This window comes from Macaca nemestrina, chromosome 3 (assembly GCF_043159975.1).
Source record: "Macaca nemestrina isolate mMacNem1 chromosome 3, mMacNem.hap1, whole genome shotgun sequence".
Taxonomy (NCBI): Eukaryota; Metazoa; Chordata; class Mammalia; order Primates; family Cercopithecidae; genus Macaca; species Macaca nemestrina.
Window position 1 is genome coordinate 2,529,016 of NC_092127.1, and position 24,049 is coordinate 2,553,064.

General features: G+C 40.0%; 2 long non-coding RNA genes across 3 annotated transcripts in view; both read left to right on the top strand.

The window, feature by feature from the left end:
* The window catches only part of LOC105466539 (uncharacterized), a 146,074-nt gene that overhangs the window by 63,126 nt on the left and 58,899 nt on the right, over positions 1 to 24,049 (top strand). The gene's annotated exons all lie outside the window — the stretch shown is intronic.
* The window catches only part of LOC105466537 (uncharacterized), an 84,883-nt gene that overhangs the window by 35,165 nt on the left and 25,669 nt on the right, over positions 1 to 24,049 (top strand). The window lies entirely within an intron of this gene.

Consider the following 24,049-nt stretch of genomic DNA (forward strand, 5'->3'; position numbering starts at 1 on the left):
CCAGCCACGGTTCGAAGCCAGCCGTTGGCCAGTTTTCGTATGACCTGTGAGCTAAAAACTGCTTTCCATATAAAAACAAATGTTTAAAAAAGACAAGGAAGAAAATGCAAGAGGAGGAGGCAGAGAAGAAATAGAGACTGTTTGCAGCCCACAAAACTCAACATGTTCACTCCCGCCCATCCCGATAGAGCTTTCCCACGGGATGGCTGTGGGTCTCCCAGTCCCTCCTGCTGCCCCGCGGATCCCAGCGCCGCCCCCTCCCCAAAGCCACAGAGGCCCTTCCAGCGCAGTAGAAAACCCTCTACAGTTCCCCCCACCCTGGACAAGGGGGTCAGCCCAGGCCAGAGTGACATACTTCCCACGTTTTTCCCAGAAGTTAACAGTTTTTAAGCATCCATGCCTCTCAAATTTGTGTTAAGTCTTTGCTCAATTTCTACAGTATGGAAATTGATGATTTTGTTCCTTTTTTTTTTTCAGCTTTGTACTTGCTTATTTGGAAGATAATTTCCTGATCTCATTTAGCAATAGCTAAAAGTGCTATCTCTTTTTTTCACAAATCTTTTTTTAAGTAAACTAAATACAATACTGAAATCCGAATCCATCATGACAATACCTCCTTCGCGATTTATTGACCAGAACAACTTGGCAAATAGAAATTTGCAAATTTAAGAGCTAACAAGGCAAGAATGTTGCAACTATATTTATTTTCAGGATTTAAAAAGGTCATGGGATTGCGAAGCTGCCAAGTGGCTGACTGGGGCCGCAGTACATTACAGAAGTATAGACAGATCGTTCCGTGGATAGATTGAAGCTGGAGGCTAAGTAACTGGTGGCAACTTTTCCAAAGGATCACGTTTTTTTCTAAATGTGAAATCTGCAGCCAAAGCATCTTTTCCGGTGGGGAATAAATTAGTCAACCACAGATACTGAATCCCTCTTTAGTACCACAATTACAAAGATGAAGAAACCCGGATACGGTTCATTTATCTATCCTGTTACGAGAACTAAATTTCCTCAAAGTTAACATCACTGCCGCTCTCTCTGACACCTCACATAGGAGTCAGGGAACCCGCAAACAGATCTCTGAGTCCCCAAAGCAGGCAAAGTGAAGGCTTGATCCCTGGAGCTGATCTCACGTCCCTCCATTTCCCCATAACTCATTTTGTAAATTACTTTTAAGTCACGTTGGCTTGTTTGTGATTCTGCTACAGTAACCTGCCTGTGTATTGCTTTTGAAAAAAACTAAAATTATGTGCTTAAAATGGGCCTCTTCTATTTTCACACAGAAGTCTCTTCCCCTGCCTCTCTTCATCCCTTATTTCTTATCACAAAGAGCCTCTCACCTTAGAACCTGCAATATTAACATTCTCCTGTAAGGAAATATATTAATATCCTCCTGTAAGGAAATACACTGAACCCACCCACAAGGTGAAAGGGCTTTGTGAAACTATCACAATTCTGTTCATGTCATTGGCCCAAGTGTAGGTGAGAGAATGTGACCACAGAGGGCCTGGACACAGGGACCTGAGGCAGAGCAGGGCTTCAGAGCCGCGTGGAGGGTGGAGAATAATGTCACCAAGTTTCCGATGCAGAATTACCAGCAGTCACCTGCACTCATCTTTACACAGCAATGTGGAGCAGAAATGCAGAAGAAAAGATCTCCTCAGCTACAAATTTGACTTCACTAATTTCCCTTAGCAATATATGGCCAGCTACACATTGTTGTTAAATTAAAACACTTTAAAAAGTCAAATGGCCGGACATGGTGCCAAGGCGCCTCACTTTGGGAGGCCGAGGCAGGCGGAGGTCAGGAGATCGAGGCCATCCTGGCTAACAAGGTGAAACCCCGTCTCTACGAAAAATTAAAAAAATTAGCCGTGTATGGTGGCGGGCGCCTGTAGTCCCAGCTACTCGGGAGGCTGAGGCAGGAGAATGGCCTGAACCCGGCAGGCGGAGCTTGCAGTGAGCCGAGATCGCGCCACTCACTCCAGCCTGAGGGACAGAGCGAGACTCCGTCTGAAAAACAAACCAACAAACCAACAAACAAAAAGTCAAATGGACTTTTCTTAGATTATTTTCTTCCAATCTGCCTGTTCTGATTCTCTTTAGCTATTTGATATGCTCTGCACGGAAGGCACAACCTGAATCTTTCTGTATGTTTCTCTTCAATTTCTGATTTTGCAATATTCTCTACTCAGGGCCTACTTGAAGAGAGCTTACCGGGAAAATGACTCCCCCAGGACCCAGTCAATTTTCGTATCAATTAGGAACTTTGGCAGGAGTTTTAACTGTTCCTCGTTGTGAATATGAGCGCTTTGTTAGAACAACTTCTTCCAGCTTCCTCCAATGCTTTAGAAACTCTTTCTTCGTGTTATATTCAATAGGAAAATGAGCAACAGTTCAGCTGTTACACATATGGTGATCTTTATCATTCTTATTCATAAGTAAAACAAAAATTGTTAAGGTGAATAGACATATAATAACCAAAGAAAGCTTATATATAAAACAAAACGATCATATTTAAAAGAAATGGGATGTAAAAGAAATATTTTATTTGCAAAAGTGACCCCTTAGTATAGTGATTAGTAAATAATCACTCCTTCCAGCTTACAAAAAATAATCCCAACTTCCAGCTGAAATAAAAATCGCATTTATTTTGCTAATCTACATAAAAATCAGTTAAATTTTTTTCGATGAAATAAGACTAGAAACAAAATTGTGGGATGTATTTTTATGGAATTTTGCAAACTTAGATGCAAAGAAATCACAAATCTAAATATTACGGAGATTTGATCTATTATGAGTTTGTAACAAAAACAAGAAATATAATGTTCTTTTTTTATATTTTAGCAATTTTAAAATGTAATGTGATCTTCACTGTATCCATGATTTAGTAAGTTTGCCTAACTTATTTAAAAAGAACTGAAAATTGAGAAAGAGGTTTTTAAAAATCAAACGTTTGAATGAATATTTGAATATAGTATGAAGATTCATAAAAATAAATAAGATTTTCAGACAAGGTTACGTTTATCTTTTTCTTTCTTTTTTTTTCTTTAGAGATACTGTCTTTTAAAAAATTATTATTATACTTTAAGTTCTGGGATGTATATGTAGAATGTGCAGCTTTGTTACATAGGTTTACACGTGCCATGGTGGTTTGCTGCACCATCAACCTGTCATTTACATTAGGTATTTCTCCTAATGCTCTCCCTCCCTTGCCCCCTACACCCCGACAGACCCCCGTGTGTGATGCTCCCCTCCCTGTGTCCACGTGTTCTCACTGTTCAACTCCCACTTATGAGTGAGAACATGCGATGTTTGGTTTTCTGTTCCTGTGTTAGTTTTCTGAGAATGATGGTTTCCGGCTTCATCCATGTCCTGTAAAGGACATGAACTCATCCTTTTTTATGGCTGCATAGTATTCCATGGGGTATATGTGCCACATTTTCTTTATTCAGTCTATCACTGATGGGCATTTGGGTTGGTTCCAAGTCTTTGCTATTGTGAATAGTGCTGCAATAAACATATGTATGTATGTATCTTTATAGTAGAATGATTTATAATCCTTTGGGTATATACCCAGTAATGGGATTGCTGGGTCAAATCGTATTTCTGGTTTTAGGTCCTTGAGGAATCGCCATACTGTCTTCCACAATGGTTGAACTAATTTACACTCCCATCAACAGTGTAAAATTGTTCCTATTTCTCCACATCCTCTCCAGCATCTGTTGTTTACTGACTTTTTAATAATTGCTATTCTAACTGATATGAGATGGTATCTCATTGTGCTTTTGATTTGCACTAGAGATAGAGTCTTGCTCTGTCACTCAGACTGGAGGGCAATGGCATGATCATAGTTCACTGCACCTGTGAACTCTTGGACTCAAGTTATCCTCTTGCCTCAACCTCTTGTGTACCTGGGACCACAGGTGTGTGCCACCATGCTCAGCTAATTTTTTACATTTTTTTTTGTAGAGATGGGATCTCACTGTATTGTCCAGGCTGGCCTTGAACTCCTGGCCTCAAGCACTCCTCTCACCTGGGCTTCCCAAAGTTCTGGGATTATGGTCGTGAGTCACAATTCCCAGCCTGAGCTTACCTTTCTCAAGAACAATTCACAAACCTTAAATGTAGGTAATACAGTGTTTTTGAATAGCTCTGTAGAAAGAGAGCTTTGTTTAAGATAAAATAAACACACACACACCTCTTTAAAAATAGGCTTTATTCCCATAGTCTTTGCAAGAGTAAATATCTTTCTTTTTCTTTTCTTTTTTGTTTTTTTCTTTGCAGGGTCTCAGTCTGCCACCCAGGCTGGAGTGCAGTAGTGCACTCAGGGCTCACTGTAGCCTCAAACTTCTGGGATCAAGTGATCCTCCTGCCTCAGCCTCTCAAGTAGCTGGGAATAGAGGTGCATGCCACCACATCCAGCTAATTTTTGATTTTTTGTAGAGATGAGGATCCTTCTATGTTATCCAGGCTGGTCTTGAACTCCTGGCCTCAGGGGACCCTCCTACCCTGGCCTCCCAAAGTGCTGGGATTCTAGGTGCGAACCAGTGTGCCCAGCCTCTTTCCCGTCTTCTTTACCAGATGAAACCTACTGCTTAGTCTTTCTAATTCTTAACACTTCTTCCTCATTAACCTGTAATCTTTTGGTATAAGCCTTTCCAGCCAAGAGGAGAGGCGAGCAGATGGTTTTATGGAAGAGCCCAGTGCTGCACCCAATGGGAGCGTTCAGACCAAAAGCAAGAGCCACTCTCCCGTTCTTCCGCCTGTTGTGCCTTCCTCGTTCAACATCAGGCAGGTCTTGCTGCCAGCCCCGGTGAAAATCCAGCTGACTCTCTGCTTTATCATCATTGGCCATCTTGAGTCATCAGCTGGTTTACTGTAGCAGATATGCCAGCTGCCCACAAGACACTTCCTTCATGTGAACCCAAGTTGAATCATAAATATTTCATTTACTTTAAAGGATTCCAAGGTGTATGTATAATATCAGATTGTATTTTTCTCCCCCCTGCAAGCTATTAGAGCAAAAGTATTGTAATACTGAGTTAGAGTTCCAAGAAAGCATGGTTCAGGTTGCTGCAATGCAGAAACCCAGCTTTTGTTGCAATTTTTCTGGCGTGACCAAACTACTCACTGGATGTCCTTGGGCAAACTATGTAAAACATCTCCTTAAGATTCTTCAGCTGAAAAATGGGAATACTGTAAAATATAAACTGAAAACATGAGGGTATTGGAGGCCCCACAGACACACACACACACACACACAGAGTTCAGCATGTGTCATTATAACAGGAACATTTAAGAACTTAATTTCTTTAAGACTTAATTCATAACACTGGAACATATAACCTATGCTAGTGATTTCTGTCTTTTCATTTTAAAACTATTCACTTTATGAAATTTCCATAGAACTCTTAATGTGAATACATTTCCTCTCTTGCTGTGGGACAGTCACTATAGAATTATTTCAAATATTTTATGTTTAAGTTAAGTTAAACTTTGTTAAAATGGAAAAGAATGGGAGTGAGCCCCTTTAGCAAGACAAGCTCCTTTAGTGCAGATACGGCGTCTGGCATAAAGCCAAACCTTCAGGTGCAAGCCTCCTAGGGTGTTCTTAATTGAGCAGCCCTTGCTTGAGAGGTGTGCACTACCACAGGCTCAGAGAAGTACAGAAGCCACAGATAAATAAAGATCTTAGAGCTAAATTTATAAAAAGAACCTTAGGGAACTGTATCATCAGCTCCCATTGTTTCGGAATGTTGAACACGGTCATAAAGCTCACTAATGGAAACACAAATATTCCTGAACCATTGCCTATCTTTTATCAATCTGACCATTTCAGGGAAAGATTTTTCACTAAACTGGAGTGGCAGTATCCACCTTGAAAGGCAAGAGGCCAAATTGCCTTTCCCTTTATTGTTCAGACCCCAGGGAAGTGGGGAAGGAGTGGGGGATGCACCCCAGAGGCAGGTGAGTGGGGACCTGGGAGGGCACTATTGAGGAACTACTGAGGACAGGGTGACTGATTGCTGAACCTCTGTGATGAGACAGAAAATCTAAATTTACGTTGTCTTTAGCCATCCTCTCCTCTATAAGAACCATAAATTCAGTGGTTTTATGACAATTTGTGAGAGATTATTTCCAAGTTTCTGAAGACCAGTGAAATCTTGGGTGGCTACTACAGGACTCCACTAAGCCTGGAACCTGAGGCTGCAATGCAAAAACAGTTCATAAAATGCAGCAGCAACGTAAACTCAAAAATAATATGAGAAGAAAAGAAAACAGTACTCTAGGACGTTTTTCTTTTAACACTGTCGTTTGGTATTTCTAACCATACTTTACTGGTGTTGATTTGATTGACTTATTTCCTCTGTGTTAACAAAAGGGTGGTTGTACAGATGGTGCCCGAGGCCTCTCTACTCAAGGGCGTACCCCTGTGGGAAAGCAGCTTGGTGCAGAAGAGGCCACCGTGTGACCTGCACTGCCACCTACTGGTGATTATCTCAAACTGCAGCTCAGGCTAACAGACCTGTGGTCCGTATAATATGATTCGCCTGGGAATGACAAGATATTCGCAAACTATGCATCCGACAAAGGTCTAATATCCAGAATCTATAAGAAACTCAAATCAACAAGCAAAGGGCGCACGACCCCATTAAAAATGGGCAAAGGACATGAACAGGCATTTCTCAAAAGAAGCTATACACGTGGGCAACAAGCATATGAAAAAACGCTCAACATCATTATCATCAGAGAAATGCAAATCAAAACCTCGGTGAGATGCCGTATCATGCCAGTCGGAATGGCTATTATTAAAAGGTGAAAAAATAACCGATGCTGCTCAGGCTACGGAGAAAAGGGGACGCTTATACACTGTCGGTGGGAATGTAAATTAGCTCAGCCATTGTGGAAAGCAGTTTGAAGATTTCTCAAAAAACTTAAAACAGAATTACCATTTCTCCCAGCAATCCCATTACTGTGTGTATACCCAAAGGAAAATAGATTACTGTCCCAAAAAGACACATGCACGTGTATGTTCATTGCAGCACTATTCACAATAGCAAAGACATGAAATCAACCTAAGGAGCCCAGCAGTGGTGGACTGGTTAAAGACGAGGTGGTACATGCACTATGGAATACTATGCAGCCGTAAGAAGTAAAATTATGTCCTTCACAGCAACATGGATGCATCTGGAATCCATAATCCTAATTGAATTAATGCAGAAACAGAAAACCAAATACATCACGTTCTCACTTACCAGTGGGAACTAAACATTAACCATACATGGACATAAACATGGGAAAAACGGAGACACTGCAGACTGCTAGAGGGTTAGGGAGAGAGCAGGCAAGGGCTGGGAAACCGCCTACTGGGTACTGTGCTCACCACCTGGGTGTAATATACTCATGCAACAAATCTGCACATGTATTCCCTGTGTCTAAAATAAAAGTTAATTTTTTTTAATGTAAAAATAGCAGACCATACCCAGAGTGAGTAAGAATTTTGGAGATGTTCTAACCATTGGTTGAATCCCTTCATTTTACTTCTGACGCACTGAGAGCAGAGAAGAAAGACACACCACGCACAAGGTCCAAAGAGAAACAAAGCCTGCCATTAGGTAAAGCAGGAAGGACGGGTTTTAATCCGTGATGTACCGTTGTAGTAGGAAAAAGGTCCAGCGTGGACTGAACGCAAGTTTCATTTGTGCAGAGGAGACTGGGCATTTTAAAGCAAGAGCGAGAGAAGAGAGCAGGGGTGATGGGGGATCAGTCCGCTCACAGAAGTGGAAAATTACAAAAAGCAGGAAATTGGGGATTGGTCCGTGTGAAATTCAGATTGTTCTGTTAACTGGAGCTTGTCAAGGTGAGACCCTTACCCTCCCACAGAGGCTAGGAGGAGATGGGAGCCCTCTCTCCAGGGGTTGGCTGGAGCAAAGAGTAGACTTTGGGCAGCCTTGAGTGTCCTCAGGCAGGCACCTAAGCAGAGCTGGGGGTGCAGCCTCAGACTGTAAGAAACTAACTTAGTGTTTTGAGGCCACTAAAAACATGGCTTTATAGACCAAGGTCAAGGCCAGGGTAAGAATGGGCTCAGAGAAGCCTGGCTAAAGTTCAAAGACAGAATCTTTGTCAACATTCATTAAAGTAAATGTGTACCTTTTGAATGAGACAATCTGTCTTTTCACTTAACAAAAAGGTTTTGAATTCTAGACATTTATACTCTATGAGAACTTCAGAAATATTTTGATTCTACCCTTTGGTAATCCATAATTATAGAAAACAAATTACTCAGGCAGGCATGTCAGATATAGTCTCATCGACAGTAACCCTGAAAAGAAATATTAATTGATTCTAGAGGTTCAAAAATACATTTGAATTCCAGCCTAAAAAAAAAAAAAACCTTGCAAAGGAGGATCCACATCTACACGACAGCAGTAGTCATCCGAGAGTCAAGCATTGAATTTGCAAGTCAGACAGAGATTACTTGCCTAGTAAATTTACAGAAAAAGGAAACCATAAGCAGCAGAATTGTTGAATGTAACTTCCTCTGAAGAAATACTCTAAATGGCAGGAACTCTTGTGAAGTGGGGACGACCAGCTCTGTCTGTTGACAGGGGCTTCCAGACAGGTATGCTAGGAGGTTCTTAGAGAAGTAGCAACACGAATTCACATACTAATATTGTTACTCAAAATCTGTACCTTTTTTTTCAGATGATTTACATCTAAGTGGTAAGAAAAAATAGCTTTAGGGTGGGAGGGATGCATGTTTTATGGTTTAATAATACAATTCTAGACATTTCACTTGTAGATTCTACTGCGGAGCTTGCCTCTGGTCACCAAAGAAGTCTTACACCTCAACCTGATTTGTCACTGTTATGTGCTATCAGTATACCGAATCTACTGAGTGTATTACCTCTGTCTTACTTTATACAGAAGGAAGGAAGGGAGGAAGAGAAGAGAGTGGGAAGGACAGAGGGATAAAGGAAGAAAGGGAGGAAGAGAAGAGAGTGGGAAGGACAGAGGGATAAAGGAAGGAAGGGAGGAAGAAGAGAAGGAAGGGAAATAAGGGGAGGGGAGGGCAAAGAAGGGGAGGGGAGGTGAGGAGAGGAGAGGGAAGGGGAGGGGAGGGGAAGAGAGGAGAGGGGAGGAGAGGAGGGGGAGGAGAGGGTAGGGGAGGGGGTGGGAGGAGAGGAGAGGAGAGGAGAGGAGAGGAAAGGGAAAGAAAAGCACATTCTTTTCATTCCTGAGTTTGCCAGTCTTTGCCCATCAAATTAACAGGTTACAGTACTATAAATAAAATTCCTTGATTCCATCCTTGCTTTAGACTAAAGTTGTATTATCATTGATGACAATAGGAACACTTTATTGCTAAGAAGCAAGAATAGTGCCTTTGCTTATGATTTTTGAATTAACTCATTAGATATCCATGTTTGCCCCATACTATGCATGTAGACACACTGATTCTACTATCAAAATCTTTTCTCTATTGCTCCAATAATAAGTTACAAAACTCTGAAAACTGTGTGATATATTTTAGGACTCTAAGCTGAAGCGTATAATGCTAAAAGCTGACATATCTAGCTGAATGATTTATACATTCACTTTTCAGACTGGCTTTATGCCCAAGCAAGAGAGGGCCTGGGAACACCCAATGCCATGTGCAAAGCACTCATTTTAAACTAGCACATCATTATGAAGCATATATATTTCTATTTCTCACTGTTCCAGCACTTTGTGTAGAGGGTTACTACAAAGATAGATCACATCAGAGAGTTTTAAGAAAGTATTTGGGGCCATTTAAAGTCAATGGCCCACCACAGAATTGTATGAGTTCCTGTGGGAGCCCACTTTTCAGCAGCGAAGTTTGTGGTTTTTGCTAATTCTGGAAATAAATGGATGGCTCCTTTGGCATTTTTAGACATTCCTATCACATGAGGCAAGAACTGTTCAAATAGGACTTAACTGACAAGAAGAATAAGGAACAGCTAATGCTCCTTTTCTCCATAATTGTCTAGGAGAAACATGCTCTTTTCTATCTTTGAATTCAACTCACTGAACTCATAAATCATCCGAGCTGTCCCTAAATTGAAGAGTAAGTATATTTCAAATAGTTGTTTTGCCAAAATTGTTCCATGCTGAGTGTGGCATCAAGAGCTTCAAAGTTCCCGTCTTCCTCCTCAAATATTTAGCAAAGTTTAGCTGTAAGCCCACCAGAATCCCTTGGCATGGTTTGCTGGCAGCCATACTGATGACAGCAAGATGGTAATTTTGTGGAAGGAACTGACTCTGTAACGGAAGAAAACACACATTGTTTAGTCCAAAAGGGAGCAGGTAGGAGCAGAGCACCCCAGGAAGGCTGTCTCCTTAATGACATGGAGTCGAGCTCCACAGCTGAGAGAGGCTGGTCTAGAGGCAGAAACAGGCAAGGGCAGGAGAGACGCACATGCATGGGCTAAAATCTCACTAAGGTGTGCTCAACCTGGATGCACAGCATTCTCGGAAAAAAAAAGCAATACATATCTCTTCATCCCTTTTCCTTATTTGTGAGAAATCCTTACTCTGGAGAGCAAATAGTGATGTGCTAATACCAGAAAACCAGACAGCAAAATTGGCAAATTACCATCACTTCCTTTGGTGCTCATGGTAATAACATTAATCATTAGAAATTCCTGCAGCGTGACATTATTTCCTCTTCTTTGAGCTCACAAGAAAATCTCAAGCAAACTATCATTTGCCAAACAGACCAGTGAAGAGATTTTTTTTTTCTCTTCCTGGTTGTAAGTGATTTAAAATGAAGACCCATTGTCAAATCTATAAAGAAAAAGTGAGGCACAGTCCAGGTTTGACTGGACTGGATTAAACCTAGATTCATGCTCTAATATTAGTGAAAGCAAACCATCATTCACATTTAGGTGTTAGTTCTGTCAAACAACAGTATATTGCACACAAATAACTTAGAATGTCTTTCAGTAGCTGAGACATACAATCTTTCTTTTGTTTAACAATGGTTATAACCTTGCTTAGGCACTCATTGCATTATTTTCCATATTACATTTACTATTAAGCCCAATAATATTCTTCTTCGTTTACTCCATATAATGTGCTCATAATAACAGGAGACAAACCTGAAGGCATTAAAACTAGTTCACAGTGTGAGACAGTTTAAAGAATGCTAGTTTGAGAGTTGAACAGCTAAAGCAGGAATGCTTAAAGTCAAAGTTCCATGTCATGGTCTATTTATTTAAATTAGCTCAATTTTAAGCATAGAGAATGTTGAGGTTTAAACTATCTTATTCTATCAAAAGAGAATTCCCTTATCTTTCTTACGCAGACTTCATAAATTTCATGATACTTTCACATAGGAAATACTTAGCCCAGTTTGATTATTGTTACCTTTCTTTAACAGCCGACTGCTACCAGGTCCTATAAATTGCAGAGTGAAATGTTCTTGTTGTTATCTGGCTATAATGTTGACTAAAGTACTTACTAATTTATATCATCTTCTGTGTTGATAGCACCTGTTGTCATTGTCGACAGAGAGGTATATATTGTTTATATTGATTTGGATTTTGTTTGTTTCTCATTTGTTAAGTAGCAAATGACTGACCATTATGTTGCTTGTACAGCCTCTTTATTTTTTTATGTTTTTAGTTTCAAAGGATTTCGCTTTAGTTCTCAGACTCTACTCGCTTCAATAAAGCATTTAATGACTATGTAAAATATGGACTAAAATATTGTACATTCATGGAGATTTAACCACTGGATATGTATGCCTATATTATCCTGATACAAATATTCAGCCGTATCTGAATAGTTAGATAGAAGTTAACTATCAATAATTTAGAATATATGTAATCTTACATGCTGCCAAGAAGGAAGTAAAAATAAGTAAATCATCTTTGAGAGGTCAAGATTCGTTTTTTCTGTAGGGTATTCATTCATTAAAATGATCGAATATTGAATGTTACTCTCAGAATGGAAACTGGGAGCAAACATAGTCCTTGCTTTCATGGAGCTTATAGTCTCTGGAGGTGATAGACTTTAACTAATCAATAACACTTAGATCATACAAATACAGCTTGTCCTGTGAAGAAGAACTCGAGGGAGTGGTGAGAGTACAATGGACTAGATGGAAAGGAGCAAAAAGGCTCTGCGAAGAGGAGCAGGTGAGGTGGGAGCTTATGGTGAGATCGCCACGATGACGTGGATTATTAGGCGTCCATTGATCCACAGCAAGAGAAACAGTGTTCTGGGCCAAGGAACAAATCCTCACGAGCACCGCGAGGAAGAGAAACAAAGATATGCCTGGAGAGTAGGGAGGACTGATAGAAACATTGACTGACTTTAGTTTTTAGAACAGTTTTAGATTCGTTAAAAAAACTAAGAAGATAGTATACATAGTTCCCGTACACCCAAGCCAGTTCCCACTATCATTAACAGCTTATATTAGCATGGTACATTTGCATAATTAATGAATGAATAGTATAAAAATCTTATGAACTGAAGCCCATAGCTTATTCAGACTTCCTTAGTTTTTTTTGTTAGGATTTTTTTTTTTTTTTTTTTTTTTTTTTTAACTTAGTCTCACTCAGTTCCCCAGGCTGGAGTGCAGTGGCACTCTCTTGGCTCACTGCAACCTCCGCCTCCCAGGTTCAAGCGATTCTCCTGCCCCAGGCTCCCGAGTAGCTGGGATTACAGGCATGCACCACCACACCCTGCTAATTTTCATATTTTTAGTAGAGACAGGATTTCTCCATGTTGGCCAGGCTGGTCCCGAACTCCTGACCTCAGGTGATCCACCCGCCTTGGCCTCCCACAGTGCTGGGATTACAGGAGTGAGCCACCGCGGACTAAACTAAAAACTTCCTTAGTTTTTACCTAACATCAGTTTTAGGTTCCTGAATCCTATGGGACACCATATTACATTTAGTGGCCATGACTCCTCAAGCTCCTCTTGGCTGTCATAGTTTCTCAGACTTTCTATGTTTTTGACGACCCCAACAATTTTGAGAAGTCCTATTTTGTAGCTTGCCCTTTGTTGGAAATTTTCTGATTTTTTTTCTCATCATTAGACTGGGTTTGTGTCTTTTGTAGAGGAAAATCACAAAGCTAAGGTGCCATTTTCATGGCATCATATTGTGGGCAAGCACCATCAACGTGATTTGTGACTGTTGGTTCTGACTTTGACTTGAATCGCCTGGCTGAGTTAGTGTTTTCTCCACTGTAAAGTTGCTCCTTCCGCGCCTCGCCCTGCACTTTTCCAGAATCTACCCCTTGGAAGGGAATCTGTATGTGTAGCTCACACTTAGGGATTAGGAGTTATGCTCCACTCCCTTAAGGTCAGAGTAGCTTCCTTAAAGGCAAAACAGTGGCATAACTTATTAGAAATGATTCGGCAGGGGATTTGATTCAACTCTCCCATTTATTAATTTATTCAATCATTTCTTTATATCAGTAGCCTCCTGAGTAGCTGGGATTACAGGCATGCACTGCCATGCCCAGCTCATTTTTGAAGTTTTAGGAGAGACGGGGTTTCACCATGTTGGCCAGGATGGTCTCGATCTCCTGACTTTGTGATCCACCCACCTCCACCTTCCGAAGTGGTAGGATTACAGGCATGAGCCACTGCACCCGGCCATGGATATTTCTTTTATAGTTTGGATTGTAATCCAACATGACTTATTTTGTGGCTCAAATTGTTCCAGCTTTGGCCGTTGGGAGCTCTTTCAGTTGGCTTTGTGCCCCTTTGACACACCCTCATGATGTGAGGTTTTCTGTGGGGAGGACGGTGCCTGCCCTGCTTTCTGTGACTACTTGATGCTCCAGGCTCATCCTGCGTACACCTGGCCTCGGTGTTAGTATCAGCCCTCTCCACAGGAAGACTTGGTTTGTTTTATTGGAGGATGCAGCGGTGCAAGATCTAGGTGTGTTCATTGATACGAGGGTGCCATTTCTTTTAGGTCTCTCAGCTGATAGAGCAAAGAATTAGCTGTGTGTATCCTAACCCATGTATATACATATATCGATAAATATTTCTGTAGGTGGGCATCTGTATCTATATTAAGCTAAACGTGAGTTTGTACTGATGTCTCCAATTCAAATATGCTAATGAAGGCATCATTCTAGCCTCCTTCTCCTATTTATCTGTAAATTCTAACCAAAAAATAACCTGGCTTTTCCAACCCACCTTCATTTATATACCTATTCTTGGTTTAGCTTTGAATGAGTGTGCCCAACCCTAAAGTGGCTGTATCTTTTTGTTCCCACCAAAAATGAATGAGAACTCCTTTCACTCCGTATCCTCATACGCATTGGTCATGTGAGTTGCTTCTGTTTCAGCCATTCAAATAGTTGTATAATGGTGTCACATCACTGAACAGCTACATAAATGATGGTGGGTGAGAGAAGCCCGGCTCTTACAGTTACACTGAGAATTTACAGAGAAGTAAGGGGAGGACTAAGAATCGTGAAGCCGTATTCCGATGGGAGACAACTTTGCCAACTCCAGTACAGTGCTTACGTGCAGTTCCTGTTCTTTAATTTTTATAAACTTTGTTCGAGTCCAAAGTTATTTAGGTCAGCCCTTTCTCCTGACCCTATTCACTGAGCTAATTTGATATAGTTATGATACAGTTACATTCCTTTGTCATATTCTGCATATCTTTCTGGGATTCCCAGCCTCCTATTTTTTTAAATTGTGTGTACATTAAGGCTCACTCTTGATGCTATAAAGTTTGACTAGTTTTAAGAGATGCGTAACGTCATGCATCCACCATTACAGCATCGCACAAGACAGTTTCACCATTGCCCCAAGCCCCTGTGCTTGATCCCCTCTGACTTGCCTTCCTGGCAGTCAGGTTTTGTGTTTTCATAGATGGCAGGTTCTCCTTTTACAAGTCATGTAATTGGATCATATCATATGTAGCCTTTCACACTGGCTTTTTTCACTTACCAACATGCATTTCAGTTTCCTCCTTGTCTTTATGGCTTGGTTGCACTTTTTCTTCTTTAACCACTGAATAATATTCCATTATATGGATCTACTAGCTTATGTATTCACCTGTAGAAGGACTTCTTGGTTACTTTCAATTTTGGCAATTATATGTAAAGCTGCTTAAACATTCACACATGTTTTTGTGTAGACATAATTTTCAAATCAAATATGGATGAGATTACTGGATTGTATGGTAAGATTATGTTTAGTTTTGTAAGAGTTTGCCAAGTTGTCTTCTAAAGCGGCTATACCATTTTTCATCCCCGCCAAAAATGAGAGTTTCTGTTGATCTGTATCCTCATAAGAATTTGGTAATGTGAGTTTCTTTGATTTTAACCATTCTAATGAGTGTACAATAGTGTCAGCGTGCTGTTCTCAATCACATTTCCCTGAGGACACACGACACTGGGCGTCTTTCATACGCTTCTCTGCTATCTCTGTGTCTTTGACAGCCTGGTCCTTTTCCAGTTCTTTTGCCCACTTTTGAATCGTGTTGTTTTCTTACTGTTGAGTTTTCAGAGTTTCTTAGAGTTCTTTGTAGATTTTGAATATAAGTCCTCTATCAAATATCTGTTTGCAAATATTTTCTCCTATTCTGTGGCTTGTCTTTTCATTCTCTTCATAGTGTCTTTTGTGGAGGAGTTTTAAATTTTAATAAAACTGACATCATTTTTATTCTTTCATTGATTATGTCTTTTGGTGTTATATCTAAAAATCCATTGCTAAGCTCAGAGTCACATTAATTTTTCTCCTCTTTTTTTATTCCAGAAGTGTTATAATATTTTGTTTTATATCTAGGTTGAAGATCTGTTTTGACTCAGTTTTGGTAAAAAGTGTAAGTTCAGTATATTTATTTTTTATATTTGCATATGCATATCCAATTATTCCAGCACCATTTGTTGAAAAGACTATTTTTTCTCTCTGTTGAATTGCCTTTCTCCTTTATCAAGGATTAATTGATTTTATTTGGGCAGAAAGAATGCTATATTTTTTATTTTTATTTTTTTTGAGACAGAGTCTCGTTCTGTTGCCCAGGTTGGAGTGCAGTGGCGTGATCTCGGCTCACTGCAACCTCCACCTCCCGGGTTCACACCATTCTCCTGTCTCAGCCTCCCGAGTAGCTGGGACTACAGGCGGCTGCCACCACACCCGGCTAATTTTTTGCATTTTTAGTAGAGATGGGGTTTCACCGTGTTAGCCAGGATGGTTTCTATCTCCTGACCTCCTGATCCGCCTGCCTCGGCCTCCTAAAGTGCTGGGATTACAGGTATGAGCCACTGCACCCGGCAGAATGTTATATATTTTTAACAATACTATTCAGTTATAATTTCACACCACAAAATTCTCTGAGATTTAGTGTACAAATCAGTAAGTGTATAAACTTATAGACTTATGCTACTATTAATGCAATTCAGTTTTAAAATATTTCTTTCACTCTCAAAAGATCTCTTGTGTCCATTTTTATTAATCCACACTCTTTCACCAGCCCTAGGCAACCACTAATTTAATCGACTTTTTGCCCCTATAAGATTTGCCTTTTCTTACTGGTATTAACACTTACATACAAGTCCTTGTGTGGCTATGTGTGTTATTTCTCTTGAGTAGATTCCTCTGACTAGAATTGCTGATTCATGTGGTAAGGGGCATATTATTATTATCTTTTCCTTTTTTTTGGATATTACCATTTTACTGATGGTGAAGTAGTTTCTCATGTGTGTTTTAATTTGAATTTCCCTGATTAATTAATGACACAGAGAATATTTTCATATGTTTATTAACTTGATGTATCTTTTTAAGGGAATATCTATTCAAATATTATGCTCAGTTTCTAATTGAGTTGTCTTCTAATAGAGCTGTAGGATTCTTTTATATAGTCTGGGTATAAGTCCTTTGTCAAATATATGATTTGTAAATATGTTTTCCCGTGTGTAGCTTGTCTTTTCATTTCCTAATGGTATATTCTGGATGATACAGTTTTAAATTTTGATGAAGAACAATTTGTCTTTTTTTGTTTACTCATGAATTGAGTTTTCAGTGTCATGTCTAAGAACTCTTCTCTAACACAAGTTCACAAAAAATTGCTTCTATTTTTTTTTCTGGATGTTTTGTAATATTAACTCTAACATTTAGGTCTATGATCTATCTAGAGTTAGTTTTTGTGTATTATATGAGTAAAGTGTCTAACTTTCTCTCTCTCTATTTTTTTTTTTTGAGACAGGGTCTTGCTCTGTCTCCCAGACTAGTGTGCAGTGGCAGAATCTTGTCTCCCTGCATCCTCTGCCATCTGGGCTCAAGCACTTCTCCCACCTCAGCCTCGCAAGTAGCAGGCCACCACATCTGGCTAATGTTTTTTGGGTGGGGGGATGGAGTCTTGCTCTGTCACGCAGGTTGGAGTGCACTGGTGCGATCTTGGCTCACTGCAACCTCTGATCTCCCGGGTTCAAGGAATTCTCCTTCCTCAGTCTCCTAAGTAGCTGGGATGACAGGTGCCTGCCACTATGCCCAACTAATTTTTGTATTTTTAGTAGAGACGGGGTTTCATCTTGTTGGTCAGGCTGGTCTAGAACTCCTGACCTCGTGATCCGCCCACCTCGGCCTCTGAAAGTGCTGGGATTACAGGCGTGACCCACTGCGCCCAGCCAAGTTTTGTACTTTTAATAGAGATGAGGTCTCGCCATGTTGCCCAGGCTGGTCTTGACCTCCTGGGCTCAAGTAATCCTCTCAAAGTGCTGGGATTACAGGCATGAGCCACTGTGCCCAGCCTAAATTCCTCTTTTTGCATGAATTTATCCAGTGGTTCCAACACATTTCTAGAAGACTGTCCTTTCCCTACTGAAGTACCTTGACAGCTTTGTCAAAAATTAGTTGATTTTATACGGAAGGGGCTATTTTGGATTTCTGACTCTATTGATCTATATTTCCATGCTTATGTCAGCACCACACTGTCTTCATTATTGTATCTTTATAGAAGTTTTGAATTCAGGAAGTATAAGTAGTCTAAATTCATTTTTATTTTTCAAAATTATTTTGCCAATTTGATTCCTTTGTGTTTTTATGTAATTGTTAGCACCAGCTTGTTAATTTCTGCAAAAATTTTAAATGAGAAAAGCCTGTTGAATTCTTGATAGTGATTGTGTTGAATCTGTAGATCAATTTGGTCTGAATTTGCCACCTTAACAACACAAGTCTTTGAATCCATAAACATGGACTATCTCTCTATTCACTTAGATCTTCTCTGATTTTTCATAGCGATGTCTTATGGTTTTCAGTGTGCAAGCTCTGCACTACTTTTGTTAAAATATCCCTCATATTTTATTCTTTTTATGCTATTGTGAATAGAATTTTTTAGAACTAATAGTTTAAAGGGATGGAAATGATAGGCCAGGCGCGGTGGCTCACACCTGTAATCCCAGCACTTTGGGAGGCCGAGGAGGGTGGATCACGAGGTCAGGAGATCCAGACCATCCTGGCTAACACGGTGAAACCCTGTCTCTACTAAAAGTACAAAAAAATTAGCCAGTCATAGTGGCAGGCACCTGTAGTCCCAGCTACTCAGGAGGCTGAGGCAGGAGAATGGCCTGAACCTGGGAGGAGGAGCTTGCAGTGAGCCGAGATCGCTCCACTGAGTTCCAGCCTGGGCGACAGAGAGAGACTGCGTCTCAAAAAAAAAAAAAAAAAAAAAAAAAAAGGTGGAAATGATAGAATAAGATAGTTGATTATCATGTCTCTCAATCCCTCATCAAACTCACCTTCGTTAGAGCTCCCTGTTTTAATAAATGGCATTGCCATTCATGGAGTTCTCAGACCAAAACCTTAGAATCAGCTTTGTTTTCTGTTTTTCTCTACTACTTCTTGTTTAACACGGCAGCAAACCTTGACAGCTCCACGTGTTAGATTATAAAAACCAAGAGTGGAAAGAAGAGATGATGAGGAATTGGTTAAAATGTGGTTACAAGAGTTCTCAAAAACACACACACACACACACACACAAACATGGTTTGCGCAAGGAGGTTGGCAGTAGAGACAGAGAGAAGAGAGTAGATTTGAAATATATTTCAGTGTTTAGGACTGTTGTGTTTTTATAATGGACTCAATATGAGTGAATGGGTTAATAAAGGCCATTTATTGTAAAGGCAGGAAAACTGAAAGAAGGGTGGGCTTGGGAGAAATTGAGGAGGTAGAAAAGGCATGTAACTAACATTACATACGTTAAATATTAAGTCTTACGTGTGATCCTCTAGACTCAGATTCTGGAACCCAAAGCACTGGTGACTACTCAGTCTCTCAACAGCGTATTACAAAGTCCATCCGCTTTTCCTTCTTGTTTTTCCTGTAGGACACCACGTACCGTGGGGTCGCTTTTTCCCTCTATCCCATTAGCATCTTCTCCATCTGCTTCGATGGATCTTCCTCCCCTTTATACATCTAAATATTGGACTGCCCAAGTTATTTTTTTTCTTATGCTTTGTTTTTCTCTATCATTACTTGCTCTCTGGTTGATAACATCTCATTGCATAGGTTTTAATTCTGTATCCAATGTGAAAATTCCCAAATTGGTATCTCTAGCCAGAATGTTCACTTGAACTACAGAATGTTGTCATCACGTCATTTGTACGGCTGCATCTCACATTTAACGTGTCAGATCTGAACTCTCGGTTTCCTCACTTGTACGGCTGCCAGGCATCTCACATTGAACATGTCAGATCTGAATGCTTGATTGCTTTTCTAGTTCTTCCCCAGCCAAGTTTGCTTTTCTTGCTGGTCCTCTCAATAAGTGGCATCACCATTCAGGCCGTTGCTCAGGCCAAAACCTGGGAAGTGTCCTTTGTTATTTCTTTCTGTGTTTTAGCCCGTACCTAAACCTTTAGCACATCTTGTCACTTTTAAACTTGTCAGTGGCTCTTGCCATTACCCATATCTATAACCCATTTGCCCATATTCAGCTCCTTAAAAAGTTGACAAGGTTTTATGTATTAATATTTTCAAAACATAAATTGTATTATACTGCTTCTCATCATATCCACCACTGCTACCCTAGTCCAAGCCTCTGTCATTTCTATCCTGATTTCACTTCTACCACTCTCATTTCTCTAAAATCTATTTCGCACAGACCAATCATAGCAATATTTAAAACATAAGCCAGATGAACCACTTCTTGGCCTACAAATCAGGGAACAAGGGGCTGCATGAACTCTGTGAGTGTGTTCTCATTCTGCTCTCCTCCTTCAGACACCTGGAGGTGCACTCTGCTCCCATCTCACAGCAACTTAGTGGCCTTATGATATTCCTGCCCATAGAAGATATTTGTTGTTTAGAAGATTACTGAATGTTATTACACATAGCTGTAAGCAATATTACCTTATTTTTATACCGTAGCACATTTATTAAAAGCCAGAAACTAGAAGGTGAGGAAAGAAGAGGGGGTGAAAGAAAGATACAGTAACAGCAGTAATATCTAACAAGAAGGCTACAGGGGAAAATACAGAAATTCTATAAAGAACAAACACTGTAACTCACAACCAAAGCTTTGCTAGTCACTAATGCCCTCTACATCCTAACAGGTGCTGCATATTTCATTGTGAAGTCTTTTTTTTTTTTTTTTTTTTTTTTTTTTTTTTTTTTTTTTTTGAGACGGAGTCTTGCTCTGTCACCCGGGCTGGAGTGCAGTGGCCGGATCTCAGCTCACTGCAAGCTCCGCCTCCCGGGTTCACGCCTTTCTCCTGCCTCAGCCTCCCAAGTAGCTGGGACTACAGGCGCCCGCCACCACGCCTGGCTAGTTTTTTGTATTTTTTAGTAGAGACGGGGTTTCACCGTGTTAGCCAGGATGGTCTCGATCTCCTGACCTCGTGATCCACCCGTCTCGGCCTCCCAAAGTGCTGGGATTACAGGCTTGAGCCACCGCGCCCGGCCTTCATTGTGAAGTCTTTAACAGTCACAAGAATATCTCTGAATCATTAAGAGAAGGGTGAAAAATAGCCACAACCAGAAAGAAGAAAGGAGCTAAATGACTTAGTCGAAAATCAGACTTTATAAATAAGTTTAATTTTCCAAATATTTTATTGCTTAAGAAAGTGACTTCCCTGATTTGGAGAATTTATCTCTATGAAGGGTTTCACTTCCTAGTGATGTTGAGGGCTGCTCTTGCCAGGTATACTGAAGATATATAATTGGAGAACTTTTTATTAGTATGACACAAAGAGACTCAGCCTTAATAAGAATTTTAGGCCGGGCGCGGTGGCTCAAGCCTGTAATCCCAGCACTTTGGGAGGCCGAGACGGGCGGATCACGAGGTCAGGAGTTCGAGACCATCCTGGCTAACACGGTGAAACCCCGTCTCTACTAAAAAATACAAAAAACTAGCCGGGCGAGGTGGCGGGCGCCTGTAGTCCCGGCTACTCGGGAGGCTGAGGCCGGAGAATGGCGTAAAAACCCGGGTGGCAGAGCTTGCAGTGAGCTGAGATCCGGCCACTGCACTCCAGCCTGGGCGACACAGCGAGACTCCGTCTCAAAAAAAAAAAAAAAAAAAAAAAAAAGAATTTTATACTTAACATGAAATTAGTATTTTGCTTTTGAAATAGTGTAGTGCCATTATTTTACTCTTAACATTTAACAACTTTTTTTCAAAGAAAGTAACACGCTGTTTTTACTTCTTGTTAAAATATTGTTAATTGTAAAAATGTAGAGAATGGGGAAAAAATCATTCATAGTCCCACCAGCAAAACACAAACACTGTTAAAACATATGTGTGTTATTTTAGCCTCTTCTTTTTTTTTTTTTTTTACATTGCTATGCTCTTCTAAAGATTCCTCAGGTTATGTAATTTTTATTATTGATAGAAACGAAAGTTATTCGTTTTGTGTTTCCAAACGTGTGCGACATCTTAATAATGTGCTTTAAAAGAATAAATTATTTCAATATCCATGAACCCCAGATATGGTTCATGCCTTAGTTTATCTAAGTCTATCACCTTTATCTAACAATAACTCTAATACATTTTGTTTACTTTAAGTACTTTATAAAAATATTGTCTCATCATATTAAGAAAAATAAAACCAATTGAATATTTAAATTATAGTATTAAAATATTTAGAATAAAAACATAAACAAATGTGAAATAGAAGGAGCTACTTATTTGCAATAGTCACTTATCTAGAAAAAAACAAACTTGATTTTAATTTAAAATGTATTCAAGCTGCATAGGTAAGTTAGGATCCCAAATGGAATATACAAATACTATTTTAAAATGTTGTAATTTAATTTTCATGAGTGTGGCCAAAACTGTAGAAAGGACTCAGTAGTTCACGACAAAAGGAGACCAGCGTATTACTATTCAGATTAAATATTTTATTTCTATTCTGAAGGATATTCCAATTTTGGAAACAAAATTAAAATTGGCATAATCATTTACATATGTGGAAATATTTTACCAAGCTTTAACTTATCAGAAATCTTAATCTTTACATTTTTATATCACTTACTCGCCTCTTAACAGATAAGACAGCTTGTTTTCCAAGCTTCTTTGAACAAGTTCTAATGCTTAAACTATAATAATAATCAGAACTATGGGAAGAAATTAGCTATTACTTGCTCTCTTAAATAGTATTATGTCTAAAGGTATCTTAGAAGTCATCTAGGCCCGTTGGCTTCTTTCAGCAGTTCTTTCTCTGAAGTCCCTCATAGATGGTCATCCTCCAGGCTTGCCTGGGACCTTTCTAGTGGCAGGATCTCACAAGCCATTCTCTTCATAGTTATTTATTATTCATTCATTATTCATTCATTTGGCCAGTATATATGTAACATCTGCCGTTTGCCTGCCGGTATATTTGACACTGAATACATAAAGATGAATACACGTGGAGAAACATGAACACTTTCGTTTTATTTAGTTTGCATGAGCTGGTATCTTTCTTTTTTTTTTTTTTTTTTTTTTGAGGCGGAGTCTCGCTCTGTCGCCCAGGCTGGAGTGCAGTGGCGCGATCTCACTGCAAGCTCCGCCTCCCGGGTTTACGCCATTCTCCTGCCTCAGCCTCCCGAGTAGCTGGGACTACAGGCGCCGCCACCACGCCCGGCTAATTTTTTTGTATTTTTAGTGGAGATAGGATTTCATTGTGTTAGCCAGGATGGTCTCGATCTCCTGACCTCGTGATCCGCCTGTCTCGGCCTCCCAAAGTGCTGGGATTACAGGCTTGAGCCACCGCGCCCGGCCAGAGCTGGTATCTTTCTTTTTGCCACTTTTGTCTTTCCAAAAATGGTGGCTGTGAAGAATAATTTTAATTTTGTTTTTAAACATCTATTAAAAATATAAGGCAGCGTAAAAAGATAAAAATAAGACAAATGTGTTTTCTAAGATATAGTCCTATAAATATTTACATAGTAATGGTATCTCTTTATTTCCCCTCCCAATCATCATAACAGTCACCCTCTCTAAAAGTGTGCACCCAAACACAAATGCATACACCTTAACACTTCTAGGCTAAAAACATTTGGCTTCCTATTACACACCTCCCAATATCATTACCATATTTAAAACCAGCTTTTGTCTAGGCATGTCTGTAATCTGCTTTTAAATATAGTAACCAGAAACTAAAAGGTAACCAAATCTTTTACATATGGTAACCAGAACTAAACACGGATTTCTAGACGTAGACTAACCAAGTGCCACTGTGTTTTTGTGTGTATTGAACACTAATAGTTTAGTTTAAACTGCAGTCTTTTTCGGAAGGAAGAAACACAGCCAATCACACCACTGGCTCATACTGAGCTTGTTGTGAACAAATGAACTTCTATGTCTTACTCACAGGGAATATCGCTAATTTGGGTTTTCTATTTATTTTATCCTTTCTACATTTCATCTTGCTCAGCTTTTTCCTTTTCTTTTGTTAGAGACAGGGTCTCCCTTTGCTGTCCATGCTGGGTGCTGTGGCTATTCACAGGCGTAATCATAGGTCACTGCAGTCTCCAACTCCTGGCCTCAAGCTGTCCTCCAGCCTCAGCCTCCAGAGTAGCTGAAACTAAAGGGGCGTGCCACCGCACCCAGCTCCCATCTTGCTGTTT